This window comes from Blennius ocellaris (genome assembly GCF_963422515.1).
Source record: "Blennius ocellaris genome assembly, chromosome: 14".
In the NCBI taxonomy this organism is placed as follows: domain Eukaryota; kingdom Metazoa; phylum Chordata; class Actinopteri; order Blenniiformes; family Blenniidae; genus Blennius; species Blennius ocellaris.
The window spans coordinates 12,453,990-12,466,192 of record NC_137663.1 but is presented as its reverse complement, the minus strand read 5'-3'; the positions used below and the strand labels follow the sequence as shown (position 1 = coordinate 12,466,192).

At 40.4% G+C, this 12,203-nt stretch overlaps 1 protein-coding gene across 1 annotated transcript in view; it reads right to left on the bottom strand.

Moving 5' to 3' along the window:
• jade2 (jade family PHD finger 2) overlaps positions 1-12,203 on the bottom strand; it is a gene marked incomplete at its 5' end in the record, with an annotated part of 149,059 nt that overhangs the window by 77,553 nt on the left and 59,303 nt on the right. The gene's annotated exons all lie outside the window — the stretch shown is intronic.

The following is a 12,203-nucleotide window of genomic DNA, read 5'->3' as shown; positions in this document are numbered from 1 at the left end:
TCTCTGTGATTCGTCAACGGGGACCTTCAACGCTAAAGTTGTTCTCACAACTCCTGCCCTCTTTTAAGGGATGAGGCAAAGAACCTCAAAAATACAGGACTTTTACCTCCATGAAATATAATAAAATATATATATATATATTGACCATCTCCCATCTGTATTAGAATTGTATTTATATATTTTTATAATAATATTAAAATTCCAGAAAACCAAAACAGAAAGAAAAAGAGCAATAAAACAATCTGATATCAACCCGTATTGCACACTAAAATGTGAGGTGGGTTTTTTTTTGGTTTGATTTACTTCACAAAGTTGTGCCAAATGATTCTCAAATCTTCCTTTATGAATGAGCCAAACAAATATTTGAGAACAGTAGATAATTAATAATTTTCTAGGAAACTAAAAATACTAAATTATCGAGACACTTCATAGATCTAAGGGCTTGTCCACACGAGAACGTCGCTTCATGTAACCGCATCGTTTTCAGTCAATCCTCCACAAGGCGCTGCACTTCAGGAGCCTGAAAACGGGATGTTTTTGAAAACTGGCTCCAGAGAGGGGAGATTTGTAAGAATTTGTAGAAGCAACTGATACTAGTCGGTTTAATAACGTCAGATACTGGATTTCTCAAATACGAGGATGAGCAGGAGTATGCTCTGTGTCTCCTATGTGTGTGTCTGTGGCAGTTACAGTGCCACTAATAGGCCTGGCATATATACTACATCGTTCGAAGCCGTGTTGATGGAATTTCTTTTAGGAACACAGGGGAGAACAAAATTTATTTTGGCTCATGTGGACAAGGCCTGGTCTGGCTTATGTAGTGTATATCTGTCAGATGTTATCCTATCCTGTGGCCACTGACAGGATTTGGCATCTATTGTATTGTTGTAACCATAACTTAGGGACATTAGGTTCAAAAACTACCAAAAAGCAAAACAAAGCTTTGCTAGTATCTTGTTGACATGAAGGTGGCCGACAGCAATTCACCAGTATGATTGGAGAGCGACTAGATATTGAAAGGAAAGATGAAGTCATAGTGAAAACTTGCAGGGTCATTAAATCAGTGCACTTTCTTAGATTTTCTTACAACTATAATTTTAAATGAAGCCAGTTCATGTTGTCAGACTGAAGAAAAATGGATAAACAGAAATTAATGTTGTCAATTTTCAACTATCAGGGGACATTTTCCCTTTGATTTTGCTCTTTTCCAGCACTTTTAATCACTGATGACGAACACTCTTGAAATGTACTCCAAAGTGACACATATTTCCACAGTGACAATGTCGGCGCTCTAAGTGCCGTGTGACACACTGCACTACTTATGACAACAGGAGTTATTGGGAGGTCCATTTCATGTCTGGGACTCTTCCTTGCAGTCAAATCCCAACCTCCTGTTTCATGGAGATTGAATCAGAGTTTGACAAAGGACAAAAAAGAGAGCTACTGAAACAATGTCAAATCAAGTGGTTGTGGCGGACAGTGACAGGAAGCTCCTCGGGGCAGTGTCTGGTCTCCGGAGCCGAGAGCACGAACGTCTCTGTCAACAACAGCAGGAAATGGGGTCAGGAACTCTGCACGACCCATTGGAAGCCAATAAAGACTCAAATACGCTCATACACAAAGCCATACAGACACATCTGGACACAGTAGGAACCAACAGACACGTGTAGAAAAATACACGTGGGGGGGGGGTCGCGCACACCTAAGTGCTGGAGACCACAATACCAGAAAAAGGAAAAACAAATTACCGACACCATTTCTTCTGAACTGCTCTGTGTGTTGCATAGTAACACCTGCAAACACACACACACACGTTATTTGCACACACTCATCTGGCAAAGTCCAGACCTTTGTGTGAAAAGGTGAAGTGCGTCAGTGATCACAGCAACAAACAACCTTCATCTCTCCATTTAGCTCCCGTCTTCCAGCGTGTCGTTATAATAACCACATGCTTATTATTTCCGTCCTCCGTCACCGCCATCGTCCTCACAACAAGCGGCAATGTGATCATCCTCATTCGCGTCATTATCATTATCCTCCCCATTATCATCACCACTACTACCATCATCACAACACAGTCGCCATAAATCTGCCCAGTGTCTTCACACATGCTCAAAGCACAGTTAAACATCTAAGTAGCACAATCAATGCTTCATTTTTCATCATGAAAGCTATATTAGACAAACTCAAAGCATAAAATATAAAGGGACACATAAAAAAGCTTGTGCTGAAGAAAAAATATGGAAATGTCCACAATGCAAACGACTGTTAGAGCTGTCATCTCTCCATGTTTTGCATAATTACTCTCCACATCATCACTTTTTATCTAATCTTCTTACTGCTCATACTCTTACCCAATATCGTCTTTCTTACGCCTGTTTTTTCAAGAGGATTTCCATATAGATGTTCTTGCACATGAACTAAAGAAACACCGAGCATGGACTTCACCTCTGGACAATGCTTGGTTCAGCTCCTAAAGCGATTGTGCAGCTGTTCTAAACACATGAAATACAAATGAGATCCCTGGATTTGGAGCTCAGTCGGTGTTACTGTCGGGGTAGTGCACGCGTCGATGATCAGCAGCATTTCCACTGCAGAGATTGCATCCATTAATCTAATAAAGAGTACCGATGTGATTCATTTTTGTCGGCAAACGGCCAATTTAGGCAGAATACGCCTGCAGGATGGCTATGTAATCACAAATGAATCCGACGTTTTAATATATTTATGTGAAGACAAGTGCTCGAAAAATTGAAGCACATCTCAGTGTCAGGCAGATATGCGACACTAGACAAACAGGCCCGGCCACTCAGGTGGCAGGAGAGAAAGGAAAGAATGGAGACCCGCAGATGCAGGGTGAACACATTTCATACTGGGGACACTTGGGCTTGCTGTTTCGGTTATGTAACTGCCAGAGCACCAAGTGTCTTATTACATTAGTGGGTGGTGCAGCTGGATTATTAGAGGATATGACTGCTGCTATTCAAAAGATTTTGTTCTTTGGAATAAATTCCATGAAAAGACAAACAAAAACAACCCAACCTTTAAGTGTTTTAGTGAACCCTACTCTTTGTTCCCAGGGCTTTAAATCTTCAGATACAACACACATAATATATTGTTTCTTTCTGTTCATTCTGAAACACAACGTACATTTCCAAAACAGCAGAGCAAAGCTGCTTTATAAAAAAAAAAGTAGGAGTAGATTTGGGATTGTTCCCTGTTAGAGATGATTTCACCTGGAGATTTGATAACACAAAAACAGCTTTAGCAGGTTTTAGTAGGACTGACAATGTTGTTTAGGTCAACTAAGACCTGGAATTTTTAGATATAGAAAAACAATCTGGTAACACAAAAACAACAAGCGCTGGTTATCAAATTAATAATGTGATGAGCAGACAGGAGTGTAATAAACTTAATTGTCACTAATATTGTTGGATTTTAAGCTATTCTTTGTGTTGTGTATTCTAATAATCATTCTATTATGGAGTTTTATGAGGAACAACAAATGAAGAGAAAAATGGAGGACAGACGAACAAGCACTGCGTCACCAATCAAAAACATTAAAAAATTGTCTAAAATCAAAAATTAAGCTGGATGTCATAACTGAAGTCACTTGTCTGGTATCTCAGGTGGCGAGTTGAAGGAACAGTATGAACTGGTGAGGCCACTTCGAGAGGCGAAACATGCTCCAAATCCAGTTGACGATATACCTCCTACCAGGTCCAATGACAATATACACACAATTATCTAGTGTCTGCACAATTATTTCTTTCTGTCTTGAAGTAATCAGTTCAAACCAGATGGAACAAACACGTTTTAAACAAGGTGCAAAATGATTGTAAATGAATTTGGTGCCATTTATAATGCTGCCTGGAAGAAATCCAGGTACTGCTTCTCTATCATTCATCCTGCAACGTTTTAAATTGTGTGAGTTTTGGCTGTCTAAAGATGGTCAATCATTGCGATACCTGTGATTGTGGCTTAATATCTAATAACTGATAGAAATTCAGCAGAAAACGCCAGCGCGAGTAGAACGTTTGCACCAGACAATGTAGCAGGCATAAAGTCATGAGCACTACTAAAATGACAGTCGGAGCCTTTAAGTGAGCCACAGACTTCGGTGTCGGGGAAAAAAGAGCAGCAAAACGCAACATGAGACATGAAAGGAAAGTACTTCCTCATGACGATGCCAATCCCATCCAACAAGAAGCGAGTCAACACTGATAACTTATACTCACATGCACAGTAAACATGACGCGCCGCATTACATAATGAAGGTAAACAGAAGTATGTGCATGAGGTCTCCTATTGTCCACCTCTTATCTTACTGACAGAGGCAGAAATAAAGCGCAGTCATCTGTCAACACTGGAGACAATCACAAACATTTATTGGGATTACAGGCAGAGATTGGTGGTGATTGTAATCTCATCAGGCAATAATCCTCACACAAAGAAGATGAGATCAACTTTCCTATTCGGACATACTTTTGTAGGAAAATCTGCGCTTAGTGAACTTTATGACGACTTTGATCATTTTCAAGCTGTTTTAGCTGTAATGTACATTCTTTTCTGATGAAATATTGCAATACATTTATGACACTGCAGAGAAATGGAAGTATAAACCCCTGTTGGACAAATAACGATTGTTTATCCACATTGATATTTATCATACCACAATTGGGGCACAAAAGCAGATCAACATGTTACATCCGTAAATCTGAGAAATGCATTCAAGATTTTTCTTTACTTTTAATTATTTTAACTTGTATTGAGGCTGCAATAATAATAATAATAATAATAATGAAACCTTCATAATCATTAGTGTTTATATTTGAGGAACCCTAATGAGGGGAGCAGCAGAAGGAGAATATTAAGATGTTTCCTCCTTGGAGTCATAACAATACGACAGCTGATTTTGCTTTGATCTTAATGGCGTGTGCAATGAAATATTCAGGAGGAACTACACCCAGTGGGGCTCTGATTCTTAAAACAATGAAAAGCAAACACCCCCCTGTCCTCCTCCCCCGAGCCCCCATGCAGAAGTGTTGCTGGTGAGCCTCCGGGGAGCAGGCGAGCTGGAACTGCAAAAGTATATCTTGTGGCATAACGCCACTGAATGGGATGTTATATGAGCCCAGACAAGGAGGAGAGGAGATACTGTATATACGTTTGTGCATGCATTTAAAGAGGGAGGTGGGCTGGGTGGGCGGGGGGGGGGGGGGGGGGGGGGGGGGGGGCAAGCGAAACCTGAGCCAAATAACTGATGCAAATAATTCTCCTGCATTCGCCCTCACTGGAATATATCCAGGGGTTTGGCTGAGTTACTGGAAAATTCATCATGTGTCTATTCACGGTAGATCTCTTTTCACTTTCTCAGGCTACAACTTGGGTGGGTTACAAGTCTATCAAACGTGAGAATGATGTGTCTTTCGTTACTTATGGAATAACATATTGGACTGAAAGTACTGACATTGATTTAATCCAGCGAGGCATATATGAACGAAACACTAATTAACACTGGATTCTGAACTTTAATTGTTGCAGCAAACGCAGTCATCACGATTCTGTCAGTACACAACACAGTACATACACACGTGAACATTTCACATTACACATTACACGTTCATAGATGCATGTTGCAATCGAACATGTGTTTCTAAGATAAATTCACTCAGTTCATAAGTCCTGGAGACATTTGTTTGAAAACTTCAAGTCCTAAAGACAATTTTCCTGCTTGTTTTAATCACCAATCGTTTTAGTAACAACAATTACAATGAACCCAAAACAGATAAAGTTAAAGTTAAAGTGAAGTCAGTCCCTGGGAAGGCTCGAGCCTGGACTTTCAAATAGTGCTTAAGACAGGTACACGTACTTCTTTGACGATATGTAATTGGTATAATCTTTTTTTCATAGCAAAGAGAGTTTAAAACGACACCTCTCACTACGACACGATGCAATTCAATTGAACCACAGCCTCAAGAGTCACCATTAAATTGAATCACTGCTGTTGAATAATGACCCTCAGGCAGGTACGATTCATTACAGGACTGCTGCTTTGACTGCTCCAGTTTGAAATGGATCATCATGCTCAAGTGTTCCAGAAATATCTCTGCATTCGAGTGTAAATTTGATGGAAAGGACAAACAATACAAGTGAACTAAAGAAAGCTAAAAATGAAAAGAAAAAAGTGAGGGTAAGGAAAAGCCTGAGTCCCTCTTTCTCTTTCTCTATAATCCCATATGTTTCTCACCACTGTGTAAATTTCATTCACCTCTTCTTTTTTTCATAAAACATCAATAATAATCTTTTCTCAAGGAGGGTTGAAGTGGATGGTGTTTACATAAGACATTTCCAGTGTGGGCAGAGTGACAGTGGCTGAGCTCAGTTCTCAGTCTGACTCTCTGCCCACACAGGACACGTCTAGTTTAAACAGATTTCAACTCCTGACAGATCGCTCATGAAGAGCAGGAAGTCCTTCAACACGAGGCTGCAAACATATATGAAGCTAAACGGAAAAAGAGAAGGAGGGAGGGGAAGGGGTGTATGGATACTAGAAAGTTAGGGCAGAAGTCTTGAGAAAAAGGAGTACAAGTAGTGTAAAAGAAAGAAATGTAAGATGACACACATGCAACCGGAAAGACGACTTTGTTAAGCAATTGGATTATGAGGAGATAAAAATGCCTTTTCTGTGACAGAAAGTTCAGCTTATTGAGCTTAAGGGTGACTATGAAAGTCCAGCCGCAAGCTGATAATGTGATACAAATCAATAAGGAACTCCGGCAAATGAAGACGACGATAACGAAGGAAAGCAGCAGATAATGAAGAAAAAAGCAGAGCAGCTAAAGAGGGTAATAAGATGAGATGATAATAGAGAGGAAGCAAAAAGAAGAGCGACGACAAGATTCTTTCCTCCAGTTCTTATTAATTTGCTTTCAGTGTCAAGTTCATTTAGTTGACTTTTGATTAACTCTTCTTTAAACACTACCGATGCTATGAAAACCAAAGGGTATTAAAATGAATGTAGAAGCTGCAGAGTAACATGATGGACCAATAACAGTCACACAGTCAGCGGCCATTTTTACAATATGGAGGCCTGTTTTTCTCTTTTCTTAGACTCCCTGGGAATTCTGTCTCAAATATTAAAACCCCAATAAAAACCTGTAACAGATTGGTTGGCTGCGATGGGGAGAAAAAAAAAAAAAACCCTGATGGGGTGTTGCTCTGAATACAAGATTAAACCACTTGTCCAGACATACCATTCTTGTCAGATGCAAAACAATCCCTTCCCTGTGTGTACACACTGGCTCTGTGTGTGCGTTTGACATAATCTCTCATTCTTGAAATACCTCACTGTCACAGTACGGCTGAGAAAACCGTCTATTCCCTTTTCTTCGCCGTAATCCCTCTTTTTCTTCCTCTGGTTTTCACACCAGACAGTGTGTGTGTGTGAGAGAGAGAGAGAGAGAGAGAGACAGAGAGAGAGAGACAGAGCGAGAGAGAGACAGAGAGAGAGAGAGACAGAGAGACAGAGACAGAGAGAGAGAGACAGAGAGAGAGAGAGGTTTTGTGCCAGGAGCCCCTTGTCCTTGGCCAACCCCTACAAATCCCCCCACTCATAAAACACAGTCCCATATCTGCATGCAGACCGGAGCAGGACAATCAGGTTAGCATCCAGCCTGCGCAGGGGTTCCCCTCCTCAGGATCTCTGTGTGTGCGTGCATGTGCGCACGCGATAACGAGAACTTTAAATAGAACTACAGCAATTTCTCTCAAACTCCACAATTTCAGAAATTTCAGTGAGCAACTGCAAAAACACTAAACAAACAAAAAAGCCCCCCAAAAAACAAGCAGTGACGAACCAACTTTATCTAACTCACTAACAGAATGTCCAAGCTTTGCATCTGTGGTACCAGGCGATTGTGTCCAATATTGTGCACAAGAACGATCCAACTTGTGAGTACTTACAAGAATCCCCATATTTCACACATTGGTGTCGTCACCTTCTACAATCCAGGACCAACACTGAATCATAGCTCTCCATTAAATATAGACTTAACCTCTACACATTTGGAAATACAGCTATTTTTAGCTGGTGGATGGTGTAAGCTTTGCTAAATGTGTGCAGCCATTTCCACTTAAACTGCTATGAGTCATATTTATTACAGAGTAAACTAGTAATAAATACTATTTCCCATGTAAAAAAAAAACTCTTGTGTGTTCAGTGCTGTCCCTTTTGCTTCTCTGAGATCTCAGAAAAATCTCACTTACCCAGTGGTACGTTTTACATAACTTTCCTAGTGGGAACTTGGATTTCACTACTTTCCAGTTAGACAAGTCCATGCATAAGGCCCTTTTTTCTGCACCACGTTATTATCATTCAACTGATATTTTCATTCTAGTTTTGTCATCATACAGTGTGTTGTGTATTAAATGAAGAGCGCACAAAGTATATTTGTGTATTTGCTCTTCCCAGGTTGAAGACACAGAGCGTTGGAGCCTGTCCCAGTTGATTGTGGGTGATTGATAAGGTGAGTGAGTCAGACAGATAATGATTCACACACACAATTTATACCTATAGACAATTTGGAGTAACCAATCATGGTAAAATGGGTGGCTAAGGATTGTGGAAGGACATAGGCCCAGGGAGTTTCCAGAAGTTGAAGACTGCCATGCACCATTCATACGAGGCAATGTGGGTAAAGTGCCTTGCCCAAGGACACAATGACAATGACGTGAGTGTAATGCATGACAACTATTTAAGTGTCCCTCTTGATGCGATTACAAATCTGTACACATCTGTCCTCTGTAAATCTGATGATATCTGAATGTAGAAAATGTCTCATCTCTACAGACCTTGTTTTTTTTTTGATAGACTGAAAAGTAAAAAACAAAACAGAGAAAGTTTTTGTTTGACCTTCTGGGTGAGAAACTGGCAGATTGTTTACTTTTTCCTTCAACTCCAAATCATTTATATGTATCAATACGCACGCACGCACGCACACACACACCTTCCTGGGATGTTTTAATATTGTTTTGGACAAGTGAGTCATCTTCATGTCATATTTATATGGAAAAAACACACACAGATCGTAATCCCTCAGCGGCGAGTCGTCACTGTTGTATTTATGTGATAAATAATGTAACTAGATCTTCAACACACACACACACACACACACACACACACACACACACACAGACAGACACACACACAGTTGTACAATGATACTTGGAAGCAATGAGTCATCTTCATGTCATATTCATGTCAATGGAATCAATCATTTCCACACACACACACACACTTGCACAGCGACCTTTCAGAGATGACTCACCCCTGAGCTGCTTTCATAACAATCAACCAGTGCACCAGACACTGCAACACGAACACATATCTCAATCTCACTAAAACATCACCTTTATCTTTAGAGTGTGACTATTTAACTGGATGACTCTCAGGTCATTTCTAAACCCCATTCTTTTTTTGTTTTCAATTTTAAACTCTACAGATGCTTCAGAGAACTCTTATCAAATCAGATCAAATGACTTCAAAAGGAAATCGCAACAAGTAGCGGAAGAAGAAGGGAAAAGTGTGAATATTTGAATGTGAAGTTTTTAGCAGCAGAAAGAACTCTGTGAAACAGATTAAAGGAGAGAGGAAACAGGATAGTGAGTTTGAGGAACTGTTCTAAGTTTTTTTTTAACTCCCGACATACCAACCGGAGGATGTTGGAGAGCTGCCCACACTGTGTGAATGACAGTTGATCTCGGGAGGTGCAGCAGAGAAACACCACCTTAATGAGCGCTGAGCACCAAAGATGGTGAGAACATTTTTAAAAATGAGAATACAGAGAATTACCATTTTAAGTAGGAAGTCATGAATGCAAAATGTGGCTTCATTATAGTTTCTCCTTCCGCTCCCTCTTTTTTATTTTTTTATTTTATGTCACTGCCACTTTTTCCTCCTCCCATCGACTCTTTGCTTAAAAATAACTGTCCATCACATCTAAAAATACACTTCCTGCTGGAAGTGACAAGTATGTCATGTATGTATATAAGCAACTTGAAATTCCTGGCGTAAAAATAAAGCATCCTTTAAAAAAGTTGATCACTATAGTTGTAAACAGTCACCTTTAAATGGTTTTTTATTGATTTATTTCACATTATAGAAATCCAAAATCGGCAGCAGGTGTGTTTTAATAATGTAGAATGAGTTACACTCAGGGGGAGTGAACAGTGAGAATATTGAAGTACAATTACAGCAAATTCTTTTAGGCTTAAGTAGTCGTTTAGACATAGATTAAGCGCATCTACGACCCCTCAGGACCTCACGCATATTTCTGTTCACTTTTTAAAAAATGTACGACCAGCAACTGAAGTGAGGACTTTTTCAGTTTTTATATGGAAACGATCTTTCTGGGAACTCGAGGGCACCTGGAAGTGTTGAAACCTTCACAGCTTTAAAACCCACCCTGTTCACTTTGATTTTAATTAGGGAGGCTTTATGCACTGATTTATTATGATGGCTTTATTTTTAGTACCTTACTTAATTCTTTTAACTCTTTAAATTTTTATTCCTCTTATTAACCTTTACGGGCTGCACTGTGAAACAGTGATTAGCGCTCACAGTGACAAGATCCCCAGAACAGAGAGGATTAGAGACCGTTTGGAGGAGTTTGCATGTTCTCAATGTTTACAATTTTAACTTGAAAACACTGTCGTTTAAACGGGGCTTTAAATGTTTTTGCCCTGTGGAAGGAAACTGGAGTACGTGGAGAAAACCCTTGCCTTCACAAGGAGAACATGCAAACTACACAACTATGCTGCATAAAGCAGCAAAGACTAGACATGCAAGGAGAAATAAGCCTTTATCTTTCGGTAAATATCTTTACTTTTCATTTTCAAGCCTCGATTAACTTTTCTCGTATTAGATGCAACTCTCAATACACTGAATTTTGTGGTTTCCCACACGTCTGTAAAGCATTTATTGGGACGAACCTGCATGTCAGATGGTAGAAAATACAAAGTTTCACTGCTGTTTATACATTGATTGAAGGAAACACAATCCTGGGTGCCTTTACAGTAAGACACATATTTAGCGGGCCGGGGGTCAAAGGTCCTTCCTTAACTCTCGGGGCTAAAGTGATTGTTTGTCATAAACAGAAACCGGTGTCAGAGGGTGTCTTACAGTGAGCTGCCATTTTGTTGTGTGGTTCAGATGCCAGTGCGGTCGGCCTGTTGTCATGGATATGAGTCAGATTTATTAACACCACGGCTCTAAAGCACTGCGGGCTGCCTGACACACAGACACACACAGACACACAGACACACACAGCTATATTTCCATAATCGTACACGGTGATGCACACAGACACAATATATTAAAGGTAACTTCTCCAGAGTGCATCCCCCGCATGCAAAGCCACATGATCACGGACGTACCTAAATTTATACTAACACACAGACACTCGCACATCAGTCTGTTCGTGCCCCCAAGGCCCTACAGTTTCAGAAAAGTCGGAAAAGAAAATAACAAAAAACCCCACCAAAACTACACCAAACCCCCCTCCTCTTTTCTTTCATTCCTGTCCTCACAAACGTGCAAACAATCTTAAACAAAAGAGACGAAGCACGTAATAACAAGAGGAAAGGAAATGTAGACAGTGGGGGGAAGAGAGAGAGTGAGAGAGAGAGAGAGAGACGGAGGGCGGGTGTGAGGGTGGGCGAGGGGGGGGTGTTGGTAGAGAGAGGGATGGCAGTGTGGTAGAGTGTTTGTGCCTGGAGCAGAGTTTGGGCAAACAAGGCGGGGGAAATGTTTTCATTCATATTTTCCACCCAGTTAGTTGAGAGGCAAAGAGGCACAGGAGTGAAATACAGACAGTAAAAGGGGGCAAGAGGTTCACAGAAAGAGGAGAGGACGTACAAGAGGGAACACACAGCAAACACCGGAAGAATTCTCTCATGTTTTGTGGCACATCTGATTTCTTTTATTGTGTTTTCTTTGAATTGTTCGCCCTCAATCCACCTGTGGTGAGAGTTCAAAAGCACGCTAGCAAATCTGACTCGTGTATCTCCTCTGAATTCTTTTGGATTGCACACATAAAGGTTTTAGTTGTCAACAGTTCTGAGGAGTTGCAGTGAAAAATCAAACAAAAATTCTGCTCTGCTGTCTGACGAGACACACACACACACACACACTGAGGTTTTTT